This window comes from Pelodiscus sinensis, chromosome 14, assembly GCF_052426305.1.
Source record: "Pelodiscus sinensis isolate ZL-2025 chromosome 14, ASM5242630v1, whole genome shotgun sequence".
In the NCBI taxonomy this organism is placed as follows: Eukaryota; Metazoa; Chordata; order Testudines; family Trionychidae; genus Pelodiscus; species Pelodiscus sinensis.
The window spans coordinates 44097692-44121221 of NC_143065.1; positions in this window are offsets into that span (position 1 = coordinate 44097692).

Genomic DNA, 23530 nt, shown 5'->3' on the forward strand with positions numbered 1-23530 from the left:
GGCCAATCCGCGGTGCTCCTGGAGCCGGCGCTCACCATGCGCCATGCACCCGGGGCCGGCTCCGGCACCGCGCATGTGCCACGTGCCCGGGGCCAGGCCAGCCCCGAGCACTTGGCGGGTGCACACAAATGCCCCCGCGGGTGCCATGGCACTCCGCGGGCACCGTGTTGGGGACCACTGGTCTAGACTACAGGGTTTTGTCGACAAAAGTGGACTTTTGTCGACAAAACTATACCTGCGTTGACCCTACCACTGAGTTCTGTCGACAGTAAGTCGACAGTTTTGTTGATGGCGGTAAACCTCATTCTACGAGGAATAACGCCTTTTTTCGACAGTTATGTCGAAAAAAGGCACTATTGCATCCACACTGTGCTTTTTCGACAGAGAGCATCTAGACTCTCTGTCGAAAAAGTGGCTTGCTTTGTCGACAGAACTGGCTGTAGTCTAGATGCTCTTTTTCAATAGAGGCTTTGTCGACAGTATCTATCGACACAGGCTCTGTCGACAAAAGCCTGTAGTCTAGATATACCCTAACATTTTAAGGCTAACCAGTGTCCCTTAAGTGACTGGCCACTAGATGTCAGACTATGTTAATGTTAGAGCTGAGTGCGGCTAATACTTAGTTATTTTTCTTTCTTTTATATAGGAATTAGATACAGTGCTCCTGTCAGCTAACTTCTAAGTTGTCTGCCAGAAAAGTAGAGTTTTCCAGCGCCTTGGCAGTCCCTGGATAGAGGTGATGTGTGTGTGGGGGGGGGGGGAAGGAGGCAGATGGGGTTGGTCCCCCCCCAATTTGATGCTTGGCTTGTACTGAGCATGCTCAGTAACACTGCTGAAGCCTCTGTCCTTAGTCCGCCCCCCCCCCATGCTCTCACTCTCTTCTCCCTCCCATAACAGCATGCACAGGTTGCCCCCCGCCCCCAAATCTGAAGTGGCCCCACTGCCCTAGACGGTCTGCAGCCCTCCCCTCCCCCCCATGCAGCAGCCAGCTCAGCCAGATGCCCCTGGGCAGGGGAAATTCTCCGTGGATCATCTCAGGCCGTGCTGAGGCCCCTGTGCCCAGCTTCCATGGCGTGAAGTGGCCTCAGCCGGCAGCCGCGGGCGGAGAACAGCCTGGCGCCGAGGGGGGCGCGACTCAGCCTGGGTGGGGAGCAGAGCGAAGCGGCGTCGGTCTCCGGGGCTCATTGTCTGCAGGTTAGGAACGGGTTACGTGCCCGACGGAGGGAATAAGCCTGTTTGTCTGTGTCCAAACCGACATCAAAGCCTGAATGAGCGTTTCTTCCACTCGGCTAGTTTCGAATCCCGTTGCACAAAGCCGGGAAATGCCTGTTCTCGGAGCCCAGACAGGCATGAGCCGACAAGCAGCGAGCTTGCTCCTGAGGCAGCGGGTTGCAATGTTGTCATCACTCAGCTTGTGAGCCTTTTCCGCCAGGCCCTTGATGCTGCTTTACAGTGCCTGCCTGGCTCCGTCCCGGCGACGCCCTGGGCAGACAGCTCGAACAGGGGGAGAGTCCGGCCGCTCCCAGGGAACCCGGGGTGCAAGCAAAGCCAGGAGAAATGGGAGAGAAAAGGGGGAGCCAGATCCAGAAGGGGACGGAGCAGGACGCCGGTGAACAACCCTCCCACGAGCTGAGCGAGGTGGAGGCTGTAACCTTTCCAGCATGAAATTAAACGCTCACAACTCTTTGAGCACAAGGTGCTGGATCATGATCGGTCAGTTTCACTCTGGGGGGGGAGGGGGGTTGCAGACGGTTTGGCGGCTCAAAAGCCTGGAACTTAAGCAACAGCAGAAAGTGGATGTTCCCACATGGTTGTGAAAGTGTCAGAAAGCTGCCACTTCTGGCTTCCCTTCTGAGCGCTTATTTGATGTAATCCCAAGTCTCATTCACTGTTCCCTTTAATGTTTCCATGTGTGTGCGGAATAATTGTATACGCACTGAGGCATGTGTGGATGTGCACCACCAGTAGACACACACAGTGCTGGCTGTGGGTGCTCTGCTAATCAGCTGGGTGGCACCTGACTCTCTTCTGGGTACTGCCCAAGTGCTCAACGTACAGGGCACACGGGTCTCGTCCCCAGTGTCTTCAGAGGTGTTTGCCCACTGGTGAAATTCTGACAGCAGCTCAGGGCTGAGCACACGACCTTGAGATCCTGGGAAACTGAGGAAAGTCCAGGCCCATATTCAGCTCTGAACATGGCAGTCAGAGCCATCTCTGTTTGGTGAAGGTGGGTGGGGAATTATTATTTTATTATTGCTTTCCCCGAAGAAAAATTTGACCAAAGCTGGGTTTTTCCTCATTTCGGTTGTTGTTCTTGTTTTGTGGGGGTTTTTTTTGGCTTTTGGTGGAAAAACTGACAACCCAGAACCTAAGACAATCTGGCTTTCACAAACCACAAACCCAGATGTTTTCATTGATTAGGGCTCAGGTGTGTCCATGAAAACACACTTATTTTCTAGAAAAATAGACATTTTTTTTCACAGACTAGTTTGTTTCATCGCACAGCCGTTTTCAGGCCATGCCCTGTCTGGCGGGACAGTCTCAGCCCCCGCTTATGTTTGGATACAAGCCCTGTAGAACTTCAGCTTAGCTCAACCTCAGCTCCGATTCAGACTCTGTCCCCAGATTTCTGATAGGAGCACTGCAGACAGTATAGTACTCGGTGTTCTTACATATTGGCCTGGCTCTCTGCCACCACTATAAATAAAGCGTTGAAATAGGCCCTTTGTGAGGGAAAGCACGTAGTAAAAGATGGGCCCAATTCATGGCATGTAGACCCAGAATCAGAGCCGCATCATAATGCCCTGTGTGTTTCTGATAGGTTTGGTGTAGCCGGTACAGCCCGTTATAGAAGAAATGACCAAATCGTATGTATACCCTGATCCAGCAACGTGTGTGAGCACATGCCAAATGTTAAACACATATGGAGTCCCAGTGATGTCAGTGGAACTCCTCGCCACAGGATGTTGTGAAGGCCGGGACTTTAACAGGGTTCAAAAAAGAGCTAGATAAGCTCGTGGAGGTTGGGTCCATCAATGGCTAATAGCCAGGGTGGGCAGGGATGATGTCCCCGGCCTCGGTTTGTCAGAGGCTGGAAATGGGCGACAGGGGAGGGGTCACGTGATGATTCCCTGTTCTGTTCCCTCCCTCTGGGGCTCCTGGCAGTGGCCGCTGTCGGCAGACAGGCTATGGGGCAGAAGGGCCATTGGTCTGGCCTTGTGTGGCCGGTCTTAGGTCAGTGTGATTAGCATGGGAGTAAACTGAGGCGTGCGGGCTCCAGGCCCAAGCCCCGCTCTGAGGATTCTATTCTGAACCTCCTGAATCTGCCGCCTGGACCAGCCCTTGCGCGTAGGACCCGTGGCTCTGCCTTGCGCCGCTCCACGAGCCCGGCGACGGTTCTCCAGGCCGAGCGTGGCTGGCCTGAGCCGGGACGCGGGGCGAGGCGAAGTCTGTCGCTCCCCGACAACAGGAGAAAAGCCACTTTGGCAACAGCGAATTCTTCAGCCACCAGAGGGCGCTGCAGACCGGCCGACCAGCCCTGGGAAAGGAAAGGGGAAAGCAAGGCCAGCGTGGGGTGATGGTCCCTGCAGCCGGCCCAGGGGCAGAGGGCAGGCCCAGGCCTTGCTGGCCAGGTCTCCAGGAAGCAGATTCCAAAGGAGAATGGCCACTTTTCCCACCAGCCGGCCGTGCCGTTTTGGCGGGGCTACGGCTCTCTGCTTCCCCGCGAGCCAGCAACACACCCCATCTCGGAGGGGCCTGGCGGGTCGGGGAGCCTTTTCTCCGGGTGCAACACAAGCAGGCACCGGTCAGAGCTACAGTGGGCCCCACCCTGCGAGGGGCCCGCCCCTGGGGACTGCTGGGGGAGGCACCCAAAGCTGAGCGGGACGGGAGCACGACCCCATACGCTCCTGGCCAGGCGCTGCGCCTTGAGTGCTCTGGAGCCACAGGGCTGGGCTGGGGTGGGACCGTAGCCAGGGTGGGTGGGAATGGTGTCCCCAGCCTCGGTTTGCCAGGGGCTGGGAATGGGCGACAAGGGAGGGATCACGTGAGGAGTCCCTGTTCTGTTCACTCCTCTGGGGCACCTGGCCACTGTGGGCAGACAGGACACTGGGCTGACGCAGTCTGGCCATTCTTATGTTCTTACGTTCCGTTTCTTCCCCACCCCGTGCCTCAGTTTCCCCTCCCACCCTTTGCCTCGGTTCTCTATTTAGACCAGCGGCTCTTTGGTACAAGGCCTCTAGCCATGTGTTTATTGTCACTTGGGGCCTCCAGGTGCCCCTCCAGGTGCCCAGCGGAAGGGTGTGCTCAGTGACCAGCCCGCAGCGGAATTTGCTCCCCTTGCTGGCAGGTGTTACCCCGGGAGAAGGCCTGGGATTGGGGGGAAGGGGTGTTATTCCAGGGGCCTTCCTGTTGAACGCCTCTTGCCGGGGTGGCTCTGCTGTGTGGCTGGCGAGCGGGTCCAGACAGAGTGCAGCGAGTGGTCAGCGCTGCAAAACGCCCGCCCGGACGCAGGCCCTGAGGAATTCCCTGCAGCATCTGCAGCCCCCACCCCCGCCAGAGGGGAGCCATAGGGGACCCCCGGGCTGGGATCTTCCAGAGCCAGCTGTTCTGAGGGACAAGAACCGGCTGGCCATTGGGAGGTGCTGCAGGGAGGAGAGCGGGTCTGTGAGGCAGCCAGCGCCTCCACGCCGCTCTGAGGGCCCTTAGCATGACCAACGGGACCCTTGTGGGAAGGGTCCCTTGGGCAGACAGCTGCCAGCTGCCCTGGTCGAGTCCAGGCCTTCCCGGAGGTGTCTGCCGGCCGTAGCAGGGTCCTGCCTCTCTCAGCTCACTTTCGGCCCCCGGGTCCCTCCGCCTCCACCTCAGAACCGGGACTTGCAGCCTGAGTCCAGGCTCCGTCCTGGGACAGCGACTCCAGCTTTGTCCCCCGGCTTCGGGCTTGGCCCTTGGCTCTGGCTCCCTCCCAGGTCTGGACCTTCAGTGCCGCCCCTGGCCTCTGAGCTGGTGACAAGGAGAAGGGAGACGACCAATCTGAGATTCTGTACCTCAGGCTGGACAGTGGCGGATCCTACAGCCGATTGGTCTTTTTGGGGCACTCCGTCCCCCCGCACCCTCCCCATACTTGTCTTTTCGTTCTCCGGGTCTGTGGGAGCAGCCCTTTGCCGCCCCCTTCCCTATAACCACAATTAGCGTTTCACAGCCGCGGCTGGAGAGCCCCAGACGCCCCATATTATTCCAAGGGTGCGCTGGTTTTTAGTAGCACTAGCCCGTCTCGTTTTTGATGGAAGGCTCCTGCCAGAAGTGCTGAGCATAGAGACCCAAGTAGCCAAACCTTTAGCGCAAGGAAAATACGGGGCTTCTCCTGTCCGATAGATGTTCTCTTCGTAATCAACGGCCCACGAGGGAACAATTGCTGTTCTAAACAAATACTCGGATTAAACTGCATTTCCTGGCAGATTTATCTGCCTTTTTATGACCAGCCGGGCCGAGATGCTGACACCTTCGTTTTAACCAACAAGATGAATTCAGGGCAGACGTTTCTCGGATGGCGAAACTGTGCCCGGGGAAAACGAAACGGCCACAGGAAAGTTCGAGAGAAAGTAGGAGTGCTCTCGAAAGCTGGCGCTGGCCACTGTCGGCAGACAGGCTACTGGGCTAGATGGACCTTTGGTCTGACCCAGTACGGCCGTTCTTATGGTCTTATGTTCTCCTGGCACGGCATGGCAGCCGTCTTGGCCTGCTGGTGGGACCCAGGATGGCTTGCACCATGTGTCAGCTTGGTGGAGTGTCAGCCTGGTGCTGTGTGCGTCCAGGGATCAGAGATGGTTCCTTTCCAAAGGATGGGAGCTTCCTGCTCTGTGGAAACCCCCATGGGGGCCCCTGAGAGAATTTTTTCAGGGGACACAGTTTGGGTCTCTCCAGGGGAAGATCCGGGGCTCTGGTCCCCAGTCTGCTGAGATCTGGGCAGATTTTGCTGAAGACGCATCAGCTCAGGAGCCGTGTGCAGGATCCCTGAAAGCCTTGACCCACTCTGTGACCCCAGCTAGAGAACGGGGCGTGTGAGAACGGGGGGTTGCTAGGGTTACCGATGGCGTCACCGGACACACTTGACATTCCGTCTTGTTTAGAAAATAAGAAAGTTTAGAACATTTAGAAACATTCTATTTTCTCGTTTCTATTGTCTCAATTTGTTTCCGGAACAGAAAGCTCAGATACTGGCCTGTCGGGTTCAAAATCGAACACCTGGCAGTCCTAGGGGTTACTGTCGGGCCTGTGCTCTGCCCAGGGGAGAGCTCACCGGCGCGCCGACGGCCCCACACATGCCAGGGACCAACACAGACCCATAGCCCTGCCCTGAGCCCCTCACCAAAGCATCACGTGGGAGAGGGAGCCAGCTGCGGTGCCCTCAAAGTGCTGGGCCCATCTGGGGCAGGTCACGGAGCCCTCTCCGCACCCAGTGAATGCCCCTGGGAAGTGCGGGCGCTAAGCAGCGTCAGAACTGCCCCCTCCTGGCGGGGATCGCGAGCGTTATCCTGCGCTGAGCCCTCCCTGGGCCGGACTGACAGACAGGTCAAAAGGCTGCTACCTGCTCTCCACCAGAGCCGCGGCCACCGCCTGCTCACCTGGGCCAAGTGCAGACTCGGGGCCGTACGTGTCCCTGAGAACCGAGCCCTTGGTTGGCGGGAAAGGCCGTGATGGTTCTGAGCAATTTGGGCCCCACGGAGTCAACGGGGCTCGGTGGGAAGCCAGATGCAGGGGGCTCGTCTCCTAAAGATTGGCTTTTGGGAACAAGCCCAAACAAACTCTGGATTCTGCAACTGGGGGTCTGAGCTCAAGGGAAGTGGAATTGGGGGAGATGAGAATCGCCCATGCAGAGTGCCCGATATTTGTCCTGCCTCATTCCCTGAAGCATAAAATGTGACTTCCTGCCCCCCGGGCCTTTCAGTCCGACCCCGGAGACACAGCGGATAGGTCGCCTGCTTCCTTGCTGATTTACACCGCCTGGGACTGTAGCCCCGCACTCCACTGCTCTGTTGTATCGGGGATCCGACCTCGTGTGTCTGGGCCTGGCAGAAACGCACTGCAGAAAGAGCCAGGCTTGGTACTTCACTTTCGGGCGTGGGGGCGAGCGGGGGTTGAGAGAGCCGATTGTTTCAGGGGATTGGGAAGGAGGATCTGTGTGTGGCAGGTACCGTGCGACGCATTCACCTAGTGCACAGGCTTCCCACGCGTCTCCCAGGGACTTCAGCACTGCCCCGAGCGCACCATGTGCCAGGCAATTTCTTCCTGACTGCGTATGAATGGGACGAGTTCCCTGCCTTTCAAAGTTTGCGGATGATACCAAGCTGTTTAGGATAGTCAAGACAGAAGCAGACTGTGAGGGACTCCAAGAAGATCTCACCAAACTGAGTGATTGGGCAACAACATGGCAAATGAAATTTAATGTGGATAAGTGTAAAGTAATGCACATCGGGAAAAATAACCCCGACTATACGTACAGTATGATGGGGGCTAACTTGGCTACGACAAATCAGGAAAGAGATCTTGGAGTTATCGTGGACAGTTCTCTGAGAACTTCCACGCAGTGTGCAGCGGCCGTCAAAAAGGCAAATAGGATGCTAGGAATTATTAGGAAAGGGATAGAAAATAAGACCCAGAATATCTTACTGCCCCTGTATAAAACTATGGTACGCCCACATCTTGAATACTGTGTACAGATGTGGTCTCCTCACCTCAAAAAAGATATTTTGGCCTTGGAAAGGGTTCAGAAAAGGGCAACTAAAATGATGAGGGGTTTGGGACGGGTCCCATATGAGGAGAGGTTAAAGCGACTGGGACTTTTCAGTTTAGAAAAGAGGAGACTGAGGGGGGATAGGATAGAGGTCTATAAAATCATGAGTGGTGTGGAGAGGGCCGATAAAGAGAAGTTATTTATTAGTTCTCTAAGTAGAAGAACTAGAGGACACCAAATGAAATTAATGGGTAGCAGGTTTAAAACGAATAAAAGAAAGTTCTTCACACAGCGTGTAGTCAACCTGTAGAACTCCTTGCCACAGGAGGCTGTGAAGGCTAGGATTATATTAGAGTTTAAAGAGAAGCTAGATAAATTCATGGAGGTTAGGTCCATAAAAGGCTATTAGCCAGGGGATAAAATGGTGTCCCTGGCCTCTGTTTGTCACAGGCTGGAGAGGGATGGCAGGAGACAAATCGCTTGATCATTGTCTTCGGTCCACCCTCTCTGGGGCACCTGGCGCTGGCCACTGTCGGCAGACAGGACACTGGGCTAGATGGACCTTTGGTCTGACCCAGTACGGCCGTTCTTATGTTCTTATGTTCATCCACAAAGAACAAAAAAGCCCACGTTCGCTTTTCATGGCTAGAAGCAGCGCGGCCGAGGCGGCCATGGGGAGCAGAATGAAAGGGGTAAGTGACTATGAATCAGAAAAGTGAAATGAATCAGATTCATTTTGCTATGAATCAGAAAATTGAGCCTTTTCCCCCCACGTTATTATTCAGAAACGCACAAATGTCACAGCCGGTGACTGCGGGGGGATGAAGATCCACATTGCAGTAACGTCCCGGGCGCTGTAGATGGCCTCTCCGGGAACCACGCTCCATGACCGGCAGGGTCGGTCTGAATAGGGAGACGGGAAACATTTGTGACACTGGGGCGGTGGCTGCAGGCAGCCTGCGGGGTCTTTGATCTCCGCCTGGAGAGGAAGCGGCAGCAGGGATGTGTTTTTACCGGGCTGCTTGGCTTGTGACGAGGTGGCTCTGGCTGGCGCGGCAGCATCGGGAGGGAGGCGACAGGTGCGGAAGCTGATGAAAGCTGCGGCTCTCCAGTCGGGTAGAGAGATGCCCAGAGTCTCGTTGCCTCCTCGGGATGGGGGCCAGGAAAACGCACCGCCCTCCAACGCTGCCGACGGTGGACAGCGGAACAGCCCTGCCTGTCTCCAGTCGTGGGGCTGCTCATCCTTTCACCCACCTGCCAGGAGGCAGATGGCCGGGGTGGATTTACAAGAAAGGGCCCAGTCGGCAGATCGGCCCAGGGGCTCCCGGCTCAAGGCCCGGCCAGGAAGATGTCTGGGACGGAGCGACAGGCAGGAGACATGGACGTGCCTGGCAGGAGCGATCCTGGCTTGATCCGAGCGGGGGTTAGGTCCGACCGGTGGCTGGCGGGGAGGTGGATGGGGAAGAGGGCTAATGGGCCACTCCGGATCCCCAAGGATGGCAGCTGATTGGCCGGGGGCAGGAGGGCAGCCCGTTCTGGGCAGGAGGAACGGGAAGAGGAGACGACCTGGGCCAGTCTCCCCTCTCGTTTCTGTTTGAACAAGACGCAGCGAGGGCTGACTCGGCACTGTCAATCAGCGTGTGCCGGGCTGTTCCTTCCTCTTAAAGGGGCGGGACGGGAGCGGGGGAGCATCTCAAAAGGCTGCCCCGAGGGGAGGGGGTTGTTGCTCCAACAGATGCAGCAGGGGGCAGCGATTCTGCAAGGAGCGAAGGGGGAAATGCATCGCTGCTGCTAATTGATCTGACGGCCTCAAGGCCACACAAAGACAACCCAGCGGCTGCGTAGCGTGAGCCGGGGCACTGAGAAAAGGCCTTTGTTTGTCGGCTGGGTTTTGCGTGTCAAGCCACAGGGAGAGGCAACGACAGCGCCTTTGGCTGACACGTGAGGATCGTGCGTGTGTTAGCGTGTGCCCTGGGCCGCTGTGTCCGGAGTGTCGCTGGAGCCTGGGAAATGGGTTTTCTTAGCTGCTTGTTTGTAACCTGGTGAAACCAGAGACAGGCCCTGCTTTGTAACAGGCCTTGAGGCCGACCCCCAGAGATACGAGGGCAACCCGTTCTATTAAGACACGAGAAGTCATCCTTCCGCTCTACTCTGCGCTGGTTAGGCCTCAATTGGAGTCTTGTGTCCAGTCCTGGGCACCACATTTCAAGAAAGATGGGGAGAAATTGGAGAAGGTCCAGAGAAGATCAACAAAAATGATGAAAGGTCTAGAGAACATGAGGTAGGAGGGAAGGCTGAAAGAATTGGGCTTGTTTAGTTTGGAAAGGAGAAGACTGAGAGGGGAGATGAGAGCACTTTTCAAGTATCTAAAAGGGTGTTACAAGGAGGAGGAAGAAGAATTGTTCTCCTTGGCCTCTGAGGACAGGACAAGAAGCAATTGGTTTAAATTGCAGCAAGGGAGGTTTAGGTTGGACATTAGGAAAAACTTCCTGCCTGTCAGGGTGGTGAAACACTGGAATAAATTGCCTGGGGAGGTTGTGGAATCTCCATCTCTGGAGATATTGAAGAGCAGGTTGGACAGACACCTGTCAGGGATGGTCTAGACGGTGCTTGGTCCTGCCCGGAGGGCAGGTGACCTCTTGAGGTGACCTCTTGATGACCTCTTGAGGTCCCTCCCAGTTCTAGTGCTCTGTGATTCTAGGATTAGCTGATTTGCAACTAATGACGGGGCGAGCGCGATGGGGCCCTCAAGGAAGTCGTGCCGCGCTGTGTCGAGGAGGAAACCATCCTAGAACCCCCACTGAGGTCTTGCCCTCGACGCTCAGGGACCCAACCCCATGCTCTGGGGTCTCTGGGCCTCTCACTGCCCATGGCTGGGGCAGGACAGCAAGGGAGGGTCACGTCGTAATCGCCCTGTTCCCTTTGTGCTCTCTGAGGCACCGGGCACTAGCCACTGTTGGAAGGCAGCTACTGCCTAGGGACCGTGCGTCTGACCCCGCCTGGCCCTTCTTGTGTGTGGGATTCAGGGCCGGGGTATGAAGGGGGGAAGGTGCCTGGAGAAGCCCATAGGTGGGATTTCAAACATGCTGGGCACTGAAAATCCCTCTAGACACCTGCCTGCTTTGTCTGGCCCTTTGCCCCCCAACCTCGCCGTTTCGCAGACCCGTAACCTTGCTCCCGTGCATTGACGTTACCCCCGGGCCTGTTTGCGGCTCTGGGCCGGCGAGCCGGATTCAGGGCTCCAGGATGGTGGGAGGGGTCTCTAGACCGTCCCCGTTCAGCCCGCTGCGCTTCCAGCATCGCCTCTTGCGGCCGCTCTCGAGTTCATCCCGATTGCGCCCCAGCGGCAGGTCTGGCGCAGCTGCACTGTCACGAACACATTACTCACTGGCTGTGTCTACATTGGCGCGATCTTGTGCCAAAGCGGCTGCTTTTCCGCAAAAACATGCTGCCTGTCTACACTGGTAGTGTTCTTGCGCAAGAACACTGACGTTCTAATGTGTGAAATCAGTGCTTCTTGTGCAAGAACTATGATGCTCCCGCTCAGGAAGAAGCCCTCTTGTGCAACTGTTCTTGTGCTTTCTTGCACAAGAGAGAGTCTACACTGGCACGGATGCTCTTGCACAAAAAACACATCTCTCGCGCAAAGGCACATGCCAGTGTAGACGCTCTCTTGTGCAAATACTTTAACGCAAGAACTCTTGCATTAAAGAGTATTTGCGCAAGATCGTGCCAATGTAGACGTAGCCAAAGGGAGTGGAGTCAGTCCTGCGGCTCACATACCAGGTGAGCCGGGCCCTCGTCCATGCCTGCAGCCCGGAGAGCAGCCTTCTGAACCAGCCTTCTGAGCCGGACCGCTGGGTTAGCGCCGGGAAGGAGTGACAGTGTCGCGGCGCTCAGTAGCTGCCTGGGTTTGGAGGCCCGTTCTGGGGGAGGGAATGAGAAACCCGCAGCCTGAACTGGTGCCAGACAAAGGAGCCGGTTCTGACGGCCAGAAAACGATGTGGAACCCAGCTCACCCGGGGAGGCAGCCGGAGCAGTGAAATGTGGCGCGGCCCCAGGCTTTGCTCTGCGCACAGCGGGTGTGGGGAGGGAGGCGTAAAGCTCCCATGGAACATAGGGAGGAATGTTTGAGGGCTGATCCCTTCCTCTTCCCTGGTCCGTCTCATGTGCACGGAGAACTGCAACACCCCAGTCTGGAAATGCAAACAACCCCCCTTCAACTGCCTGAGGGGGCTCCAACAAGGCTGGAGAGAAGCGGGTCTCAGTGGTGACAGAACGAGGAGCAATGGGCTCAAGTTACAGTGGGGAAGGTCTAGATTGGAGATGAGGAAGAACTCTTTCCCTAGGCGGGTGGGGAAACGCTGGGCTGGGTTCCCTAGGGAGGGGGGAATCTCCATCCCTAGAGGTGTTTAAGTCCTGGCTTGACAAAGCCCTGGCTGGGTTGATTGAGTTGGGGCTGGTCCTGCCTTGGGCAGGGGGCTGGACTCGGTGATTCCTGAGTCTCTTCCTGCCCTGGGATTCTGTGATTCTATTCAATGTTTATTGGGATTGGCTTCCAGCAAGCACGACTCCAGCTTCCTTTTCCCCCACCCACTTCCCGTGTGTCCCTAATGTCTACAGCAGTGTTTCTCAAACTGTGCTCCACGGAGCCCCACGAGAGATCCCCAGGGGCTCCGCGAGGGTGACAAACTGGAAACACCGATAGGTACAACACGTACAGTCAGTGGCCCGCTGGGGCTCCACGTACATTTTTACGCATGTAAAGGGCTCCGGAGCCCAAGAAGTTTGAGAACGGCTGCTCTATAGCAATAGTTTCAGACGTGCCCGAATCAATCCTTCTGCTGAAACGTGACCAACCCGGCCTAACGTATTACGCCTCTAGCGATGAAACCGAGGGGGCGCTCGCAAGGTCCCTCTAACAAACGCTCTGTAGGGAGGAGGGATTTTTCTACATGGCGGGAGGGGGCCTGGGGGCCAGTGGGCGAGAGGCAGGTGTGGGATTCCAGAGTTCTAGTCCCTGCTCTGCCGCACCCTTGGGGCTGGCCTCTTTGCATCTTTGAGCATCTCTCGCCCTACCCCTCTTAGTGTCTATTCATCTCAAGCTGCGGAAGGGGCTGCCTCTACTGCTCAGCTCTGTGCGCAGCAGGGTCCTGATCTCGTCCGTAAGCCTCAAAAGAACAGAGAGTCAATCATTAAACTCACATTACAAACGATTTCCAGGGACCATACCCAGCTCTGTCCCACCCTAATCCTGGATGATCTACGGTGACAGTCGTTTTGCAAATCGGACTCCCAGGGTTCATTAGCTCCTCATTTTGCCCGTTATTTACATTTGTTGAATGCTCTGTTTACTCGGAGAAGCCGGCGTGGAGTGGCGAGAGCAGCAGGAAAGCTTTCAGGCCTCCTTCTCCTCTCCAAATGCACGGCTAATCCTTTGATGTCAGAGGCAGTAGGAGTTCAGATCTGAGCCGGGCTGTCTCATTAGCCGCAGCACCATGCATACAGGAAATGGATGTGCTCCCCCCCGCTTTCGGGATGCTTTTATCTCCTGGATGTTTATCAGATCCTCTCCACACTGCCTGGGCCTGCTTTCCTCTCCTCCGCAGCTCAGCAAGGGGAGGCTAAAGGAAGCTCTCCTGCAGAGACTAACAAGGAGAGTGAAAGAGTTAGTTACGCTAGTTTTCAGCTTGGTTACAGAGTCCTGCCTCCTGTTTCCACAGGCACGAGCCCTGCACGCTGGTGGAAAAAGCTGTGCACAGTCAGGCTACGTCCACACTGTAGGGACGAAGAAGACTTCTGCAGAAGAGTTCTTGCGCAAAAACTTCTTGCGCAAAAACACGTCCGCACCTTGGGCACGGCTTTTGCACAAGAGAGCATCCACGCTGCATGGACGCTCTTGGCAAGAACGCTCTGATGGCCATTCACAGCACGGCCATCAGAGCACCTGGGCTTTTTCTGATAGGCTCTACAGCAGGGTCCGGATTATCTGACCTTCGGTAATCCGACATTCCGCTTTATCCGACGTAGCCGCAGACGTAGAGCGCAGTGCGAGTATGTGGCCTCCAAGGCCAGTCGCCCTGCGTTGCTATGCCACATGCAGCCTCTCGCGGGTCGGAGCCTCTTGCCAGCGCCGCTTGGTCCCCATCCCTGCCTGGCCCCTTCCCTCCCTGCAGCTCCTGGGCATGGGGCCAGGCAGGCCCCTTCCCTCCCTCCCTGTACTCCCTATTATCTGACATTTTTGGTAATCCAACCACCTGTTGGTCCCGTTTAGGTCGGATAATTGGAACTCTACTGTATTTGCGCAAGAAACCCCTACGGAGCATCCACACTTGCCTTTCTGTGCAAGAGCTGTAGTGCAAAAAGGACGTATGCCTGTAGGAGGAGGTATTCCTACGCCTCAAAAAGCCCTCCGTTCTCTCGATTGACTGTAGATTTTCTTGCACCAAACTGTGCTTGAGGTTTGGATGCTCTGTGGGTTTTTGCACAAAAACCCTGTTGTGTAGACGTAGCCTCTGAGAGGACAGGTGGCAGCTGTGCAGTGGCGTGCGGCCCCGGCCAGAGCTCTTGAAAGGTTGCAACAGGACAGCACCTGCCAGGAATTGAAGTTCCTTTCCCCCCTGTGGACGATTCACACGGCAAAGCCACATTTCCCGGTGTGGAGCTGGCGGAGGCAGCTGGAAAGAGGTAGATTTAACATCCCTTTTTTGCTGGGGTGCAGGGACGGAAGCTTTGTGACTCCCTCCCCCCCCGGCCGGGAGCATCCTGTGGCTACAGTGGGCTGGCAGCATCAATGGCTTGCTATGAAACCACGTTCAGTCGGGGTCCGAACGGAAGGGGGTTTGGTTTATTTCAAAATGTCCTTGAACATTTGTAGAGAGACGATTCCTTTTTGGAAATCTGGAGCTCCCGCCGCATGGCCTACACTACACTTCCATGATCAATCATCCGGAGTTCAATTTAGTGGGTCTAGTTAAGACTCGCTAAATCGAACTCAGAGGGTCCCCTCCCCCACCAGCATCCAATGGTCCTGCTTCTGTGAGAAGTAAGGGGAGCCGACAGGAGTGTTTGGGGATGCCGCCAAGCTCGGCTTAAGGTTGAGCCGTCTCCAGCTACGTATTCTGTGTAGCTGCAGTTGTGTGTCTTAAGCCGGGTTGCCAGGTCCATGTAGACCTGGCCAAAGAGATGACTCTGAACCGCATGGCAGGCAGCGATCGCAGCACATCAGTTACTGAACACATTCCCAGCCTTTCTCTTTGCTTGCAATGGGCCACGTGTCATGCCCACCACATTCCCAGTGAAAGGCGGGAGGATTTCTGTGTTTGCATGCGTGTCCGAAGAAGAGGTAACCACGGCCCTGAAATGTCATGGGCCAGTGAAGTGGCAGGGTCAGAAAATCGCCCAGATAGAAGCAGACGATTCTCCACAGACAACCTCTGCCTTCTGGCTGCTCCGTTAAGCCACTGAGCTCCCCACGCACCCGCCAGCTCTTGTTACACAGAGGAAGTCACTGAGGGTATGTCTACACTACCACCCTCGTTCGAACTAGGGTGGTAGGTCAGACATACCCTGATGGTGTTTCTCGCACCAAGGAGCAAGCTAATGGCTGGGGTGAAGTCAGCCCACTCGGAGACAGAACTGGACTCTGATTTCTAGTGACGTCAACTGAATTTTGGAAGAGCGTCCTCGTCATCTCACAGAGAAAATAGAACCGGCTGCCTTTTAAAATCGGGGCTCAAACGTTATTCTCTGTAGAAAATGGCTGGTATGTTCCAAAGTCAACACACCAGACCCTCCCTGCTTAGCAGAACGGGGTTTTTAATGTGTCCCGAGCTGTGTTTTGGTTTTGGCCACTGGCTTATCTCTAGACAGACCACCTGCTCCCATCTTTTAGCTCAGTTCCTCCCGGCCAAGGTGCGAAGAGGCATGTGAAAAGCGTGGGCTCTAAGCCCTCAGCAGGCTCTGTCCTGACATGAGGGTTACATAGTGGGGAGTCCTTTCTTTCCTGTGTATACGGTTTGGCCTAGTCCTACACCCTTCCCAGGTTCCATGAGGGATTGTCTGCATCCACCCAGTCGGGGACGGACAATCCAGGGCCCCGGCCCCTGAGCAAACAGATTAGAGATGTACTGGTAGGACAGTATCTGCAGCAGCCCTCAGCTGGGCCCACTCATCACTCACCGCTGTCGCATCTCATCTATTGCACAAGCAACTGTTTAGTCTCAACTAATTGTCTTCATAGTTCAGAGAAAGGAAAGGGAATAACTCAATACAGCGGCAGCTTAACAACATAAGGACCTGCCAATAGGCTGATAAATAATGTATCTGGGGGGAAGCCCGGAGAGCAGAAAATCAGTTAAGTGTCTCGGCCGCAAGGAGCCTTTCTGCTGCCATCCCAGTCCGGAGTGGGGTTTCTCTCTCAGCAGCCTCATCGTCCAACGGTCTCAAACACAGTGGCCGTTCCTAGCTTAGTCATGACGCGTTGGGTCCCCAGGAATCTGTCCTGCAGGGGCCAACTGTGACCAGTGTCCCCTCGAACATTTTCTAGCCGTGGATGGGTTGAATTTTCTTTTGGGTGGGTTGAAATGTCTTATGTGCACCACCAATACTGAGGTACTGTGTGTTCATGTGTAGATGCGCGTCACCAATACAAACAAAACACACACACGATTTTAAGCAGTCCATATGTGTGGAAGAAAATATATGAAAACAAGGGCTATTTAACACAGGCGAATGCATATGATATTTAATATGAAATTAAATAAAAAAGAAAATGAACACTACCCTGGGAGAGTACATGTATCAACTTTTCTAACAGCTCAAGCTAATACATGCTACATCTGACCCATAAGAGCCAGAATGCTACCAAATAGCAACGATCTGGCCTTAATGCAATACAATGTACCACGTATTAATTAGTAACACCGGGTTTTAAAAAATCATTAAGTTCAGAGTTTTAGAGATCTGCAACACCCCAAAAACATTCTGTGAAAAGAATCTTTTTCTTCCTTATCTGAAGCCATTAGCACCTCTGCAAATGTGGTTTGAAATGCAATCATGTCCTGGCACACACACAGCCCTTGCAGCCTGCTCCGATCCCTTCCAACCCAGACAGACAGAGGACTGCAGCTAGTCAGACCCCCCCCCCCCACACACACACAGACAAACTGCCCCCCCCCCCGGCCTCCACCTCACAGCCCAGATGCCAGCACCCACCCACCCTCTTTCTCCCTCCTACCCCATGTACTCAGACCCTTATCTCCCCCTTCCCAGGGGGCTGGAGAGTGCTGAGTTTCTGCCTCTCTCTCCTCCTGCAGAGGGACACTCTAAACTCCCCTCCCCTCTGACTCCTCATCAGCCAATTAATTAATTAATTACTCCCTCCCTCCTTCCCCATCCTCCCACCCATTGTCTTCTTATATCCCTTTTTACCTCTCTGAGCTCCTCAACTCAAGCAGGCAGCTGGCTCCATTTACCGAAGAGGTTCACAAACTTTTCGGCATCACGCCCCCCTTTTTGATTTTTGAAAAACCCTCATGCCCCCCCCCCCCCGACACACAAATAGCAGCAAAACTTGTTGAGCAAAAAACAAAAGGAAAAAGGAACTGAACAGGGCAGCAAAACTTGGGGGGGGGGAGGCTGGGTCACCTCACCCCCCTGGAATTTCTTCATGCCCCCTCTAGGGGGGCATGCTCCCCAGTTTGGGAACCCATGATTTAGCAGCTTGCTCTGTGAGATGCCCCTCCCCCTACAAATCAGCTGAGCTCCCTGCCTATGTAGGACCTTTGAACTTCTGAGCAGAACTCAGAAGTTGGGGACGTGAGTAATTTTTCATCCTACCTGGAAGCAGCAGAGTGACCCCAGTGAGCAGCTTGTGCCGAAATGAGAGTGACTCTTAGGAACACCCACCCACACCCACCCTGGATTATCCAGTAGAATCCTAGAATCCCAGGGCTGGAAGAGACCTCAGGAGCCATCGTGTCCAGCTCCCTGCCCAAAGCAGGACCAATCCCAACTCAACCACAGCCAGGGCTGTGTCAAGCCGGGACTTAAACACCTCTAGGGATGGAGATTCCACCCCCTCCCTAGGGAACCCAGCCCAGCGCTTCCCCACCCGCCTAGGGAAATGGGTTTTCCTACTCTCCAACCTAGACCTTCATTGCTGCAAGTTGAGACCATCGCTCCTCGGTCTGCCATCTGCCACCACTGAGAACAGCCTCTCCCCATCCTCTCTAGAACCTCCTTCAGGGAGTTGAAGGCTTCCCTCAGATCCCCCCTCACTCTTCTCTTCTGCAGACTAAACGAACCCAAATCCCTCAGCCTCTCCTCATAGGTCATGTGCTTCAGCCCCCTAATCATTTTGGTCGCCCTACGCTGGACCCTCTCCAATGCGTCCACATCCTTTCTGTAGTGGGGGGCCCAGAACTGGACACAGTACTCCAGATGTGGCCTCACCAGTGCCTAATAAAGGGGAATAATCATTGCTCAAGACCTGCTGGCAATGCTCCTCCTAATGCAGCCTAATATGCCGTTAGCCTCCTTGGCTACATGGGCGCCCTGTGGACTCATATCCAGCTTCTCAGCCACTGTTATTTGAGACTTGAGCTTTTCTTGACCATTCACATGCTCTTGGGGCCTCGCTCTCATAGTTCCGGAGCCTACGCTGAGCAAAGAGAAAGGGCCTGTGACAGCTGGTGATCGCTGGGTATTTCCACCCAGACAAAAACGTGCTCGGCTACAAGTCAGACGGGCTGGGGAAGGGGAGGACGGTCTATATCTGCCAACTTCCATCTCCCCCAGTAGGCCCCTCTGGGATGTGTATGGGGTGGGGAGATTTGAGGACATTAAAGCCTCAGTAAATGCAGAATATTCAGGGGGTAGCCGAGTTAGTCTGTTACAGGAAAAAATAACAAATGGTCTGGTAGCACTTTATAGACTAACGAAACATGCTGATGGGATCATGAAGCAGTAAATGCAGAGAGTGCCATTAAGAAGTGAAGGAGCCAAACAGTTTAAAGCTGAGCTATTTGAAGTATTGTTAAAAGTAGACACACTGCGAGCCGTGAACTTTACCTTGGCTTTTAATTAGCTTAATTTCCAGTCATTTCCACATGGTTTTGTTTTACAGCCTGTTCCCAGGTTAACTGGGAGACACGCAATCAGATACATTATACTGTACATTAAATTGCCATTGTGACAGACCTGCGCCTATTATTATGAAGAAATGACCCTCGAGAAAGTCTTTGTGGAAATACAGGGTTCCTTTAATCGCCCTTGAGTGGGAACAGTCTTCTGACCATCTTGTCAACACAGCCGAAGGCTGGAAGATGAAAGGACACGCTTTGTGGTCTGAATCCTCTCCTGCAGAAAATCGACAGCTCCCAGTTCTCCAGGCCCAAGAGTCAAGAAAGTTTTGGTTACTCTAAATAGGTCTTTTAACTGGGGCCATTGGAAATTGTATTTTCCCCAAATGTGCCATCCTTTGGCTGTGGGGATACATCTAGACTACAGGCTTCTGTCGACAAAGAGCATCTAGACTACATCCAGTTCTGTCGACAAAGCAAGCCGCTTTGTCAACATGACAGTGTAGACGCAAAGGACAGTGTAGATGCAATAACGCCTTCTGTCGACAGAACTCTGTCGATAAAAGACGTTATTCCTCGCAGAATGAGGTTTACCACCATTGACAAACCTGCCACTTCATTTCCCTTTTTCAAATAAACTAATCTACATGCCTCCGTCGACGGAGGCATGTAGTTTAGACGTACCCTAAGGGTCATATGGGACCACAAGCTAAATATGAGTCAACAGTGGGATGCTGTTGCAAAAAAGCCAACATGATTCTGGGAGGCATCGACAGGAGTGTTGTGAGCAAGACACGAGGAGTCATTCTTCCGCTCTACTCTGCGCTGGTTAGGCCTCAGTCAGAGACTTGTATCCAGTTCTGGGCACCACATTTCAGGAAAGATGGGGAGAAATTGGAGACAGTCCAGAGAAGAGCAACAAAAATGATAAAAGGTCCAGAAAACATGAGGGGAGTGTGCGTGTTTCAGTGGGCGTGTGACGGGGTGGACTCCCCCCGCACTGAGCGGGAGGGGGTTAACCCAGCCGTGAGAGCAGAGGAGGCCACGCCCCTTGTACTTTACTGGGCATGCTCTGGCTGCAGTGTTATAAAAGGGAGCAGCTCAGCTCAGTTGTGGCTGGCAGCCGGAGGGAGAGGACATGCTGAGCCGGCTCCCTGCAAGTCCCAGCAACTACCTAAAGGCAGGGACGCAGACAGCCAGGCTGGAGACCAGACGCCTCTAGAGACCTCGCTGGACTTGGGAAATAAGAGGAAATAGCCAGAACGCAGAGAGGCGGCAAAACAGAGACTCACCAGTGGTCTGGGGAAGCGGGAAGCAGCCCAGGAGCAGCAACAGCTACCCGGGTGAGTGAGCCGCTATGGAGGAGTCAGCGTGTTGTGGTTCGGATTTTCCCGCCGACTCAGTGGCGGGAGAAAGCCACTACCACAACCCTGGGCTGCGGTCCAGTGGAGTGGGGGGGCCTGGACCCCATTACAGGGGGATGTAAACCTTTCCCCTATCTACTCCCACATAAATAGACTCTGATCCTTCAGACTATTGGACGGTACTGCCCTGTCAATAGCGGCAAATTCTAGACTGTGACTATTGAGTCACGTAGTGACTATTGAACAGTACGACTCTGTGAATTCTACACTGTGACTATTGAGTCACGTAGTGACTATTGAACAGTACTACTCTGTGAATTCTAGATTGTGACTATTGGGTCACGTAGTGACTATTGAACAGTACGACACTGTGAATTCTAGACTGTGACTATTGAGTCGCGTAGTGACTATTGAACAGTACGACTGTGAATTCTAGACTGTGACTATTGGGTCACGTAGTGACTATTGAACAGTACGACTCTGTGAATTCTAGACTGTGACTATTGAGTCACGTAGTGACTATTGAACAGTACGACTCTGTGAATTCTAGACTGTGACTATTGGGTCACGTAGTGACTATTGAACAGTACGACTGTGAATTCTAGACTGTGACTATTGGGTCACGTAGTGACTATTGAACAGTACGACTCTGTGAATTCTAGACTGTGACTATTGAGTCACGTAGTGACTATTGAACAGTACGACTCTGTGAATTCTAGACTGTGACTATTGGGTCACGTAGTGACTATTGAACAGTACGACTCTGTGAATTCTAGACTGTGACTATTGGGTCACGTAGTGACTATTGAACAGTACGACTGTGAATTCTAGACTGTGACTATTGGGTCACGTAGTGACTATTGAACAGTACTACTCTGTGAATTCTAGACTGTGACTATTGAGTCACGTAGTGACTATTGAACAGTACGACTCTGTGAATTCTAGACTGTGACTATTGGGTCACGTAGTGACTATTGAACAGTACGACTCTGTGAATTCTAGACTGTGACTATTGGGTCACACAGTGATTGTTGAACTATGTTGCTCTGCCTATAGGATTCCTACGAGGAGACTAGAGGGAAGGAGCAGAGAGACCCTGGGGGCGAGAACAGAGGCACCCACTGGGGAGAAGTGCGATAGGCCGAGGCGGACCACCCACTCCACCTGGGACAGGGAGCTTTTTCCCGCTGACTCAGGGGCGAGAGCTGTGAGGGGAGACTGAAAGAACTGGGCTTGTGTAGTCTGGAAAAGAGAAGACTGAGAGGGGACATGTTAACACCTTTGAAGTTACAAGGAGGAGGGAGAAAATTGTTCTCCTTGGCTTCTGAGGACAGGACAAGAAGCAATGGGCTTAAACTGCAGCAAGGGAGGTTTAGGTTGGACGTTAGGAAAAACTTCCTGCCTGCCAGGTGGTCAAACACTGGAATAAATTGCCTAGGGAGGTTGGGGAATCTCTATCGCTGGCGATTTTAAGAGCAGGTGTGATGGGCTGCACTGACCCCGCACTGGGCAGGAGGGGGTTAACCCAGCTCTCAGCACTGAGAAAGCCACACCCTCTTCACCTTACTGGGCACGCTCGAGTGGCCCCACTATAAAAGGGAGCAGCTGAGCTCAGTTGGAGCTGGCGGCCGGAGGGAGAGGACGTGTATTGTCTGCTCCAGGGAAGCTGCATTGACGACCTAGGCGCTGAGGTGCTACCACGCAGGCTGGAGGCCAGGCACCCCCCGATACCTCACGGGATCCAGGGGCGAACAAGAGCAGACAGACCCCAGACCAGGGAGGGGAGATGGAGACTGGTACCCAAGCTGGGGCGACCGCAGCAGGCAGAGCCCAGGGGAAGGCGATGGCTGCCTGGGGAGTGAGCCGACACCGGGGAGTCAGCGCGTGTGGGTCGGAGCTTTTCCCCGCTGACTCAGTGACTGAAGCTACAGCCACTAGCAGGGTGCTGGGCCGGGCTCCAGTGGAGAGGGAGGGGTCGGTCCCCCTTTTTGAGGGATGTCACCCTCTCCCCTATCTCCTGTCCCCGACTCTTGCCATTGAACTGCACTGCCCTGTGAATAGGGGCAAGTTATGTACTATAGCCATTGGGCCACGCTACCCTGCAAATAGGGGCAAATGACTGATTCTTGTTACTGAGCCGCACTACTCTGTGGATCGGGGGAGTCACTGGCTATAACCATTGGGCCACCCTGCCCCATGGACCGGGGGGGGGGGATTCACTGAGTCTTAAAACTGTGGGCGGAGCTATAGGCACAGACTGGGGGAGAAAAAGCTGAGAAGTACATGGGAGCACCACACCTCCGCACTGAGCAGGTTTGTCCCCATCCACATCCCAGCAGGTCAGACACCTGTCAGGGGTGATGTCGATGGTCCTGCCGTGAGTTTAGGGCACGTGACTTGAAGACCTCTCAAGGTCCCTTCCAGTCCTGGCTGGCTCCCAGCCAGAGGTGGCCGCATTTCCGTGGTGCGGTACGTCTGTGTGTTGCACCAAGCATCGCGGGGCTCGCAGCCCTGTGGCAATGCCAAGAGCTTACTCACGTCTCTCGCCGTGGGCTGCTGGCGTGTCAGATCTGCCACGTTCGAACGACACGGCTGTTTGAGTTCTCCGAGAGTTGTGTTGGTTTGAATGTCGCCGGTGTTTGCGGACACAAAGCACTCTAGAGCACACGCTATAGAACTGGCGCGGTTCCTGCAAACAAACGCACATGCCTTTTGCAGCTTTACATATGTCTGCGCCGAGCAAGTCTGAGTGCTGTGCAAACATGCTCCTTGTGGGCGGGGAGTTGTGGGAGCCGGGAGTGAAGGCTGCAGAATACTATTGGGCCCGCTTCTGTTATACCGCAGGGTCAGCGGCAGCCGTCATCCATATCTAAACCAGGCTTAGTGCAGCATCTTGTAGGGGTAGAGACCTGGGTATGGGTCACCAAAAGAAATGAATAGGTAGCAGGTTTAAAACAAACCAAAGGAAGTTTTTCTTCATGCAGCGCACAGTCAACTTGTGGAACTCCTTGCCAAAGGAGGTTGTGAAGACTTTAACAAGGTTCAAAAAACCCTAGGTAAACTGATGGAGGGTAGGTCCACCAAACTTACCATTCCTGCCCATTCTGGCTAGTGTCCCTAGCTTCTGTTTGTATGGAGCTGGAAATGGATGAGAGAAGAAGGATTACTTGATGGTTCCCTGTTATGTTCACTCCCTGTGGGATACCTGGCGCTGGCCACTGTGGGCAGACAGGACACTGGGCTAGATAGACCTTTGGTCTGACCCAGTCTGGCTGTTCTTATGTCAGCCCTGTAAGGTCTGATAATTTCCCCCTCCGAAAAAGGACAGTGTGAGGCTCCTTGATACTTTC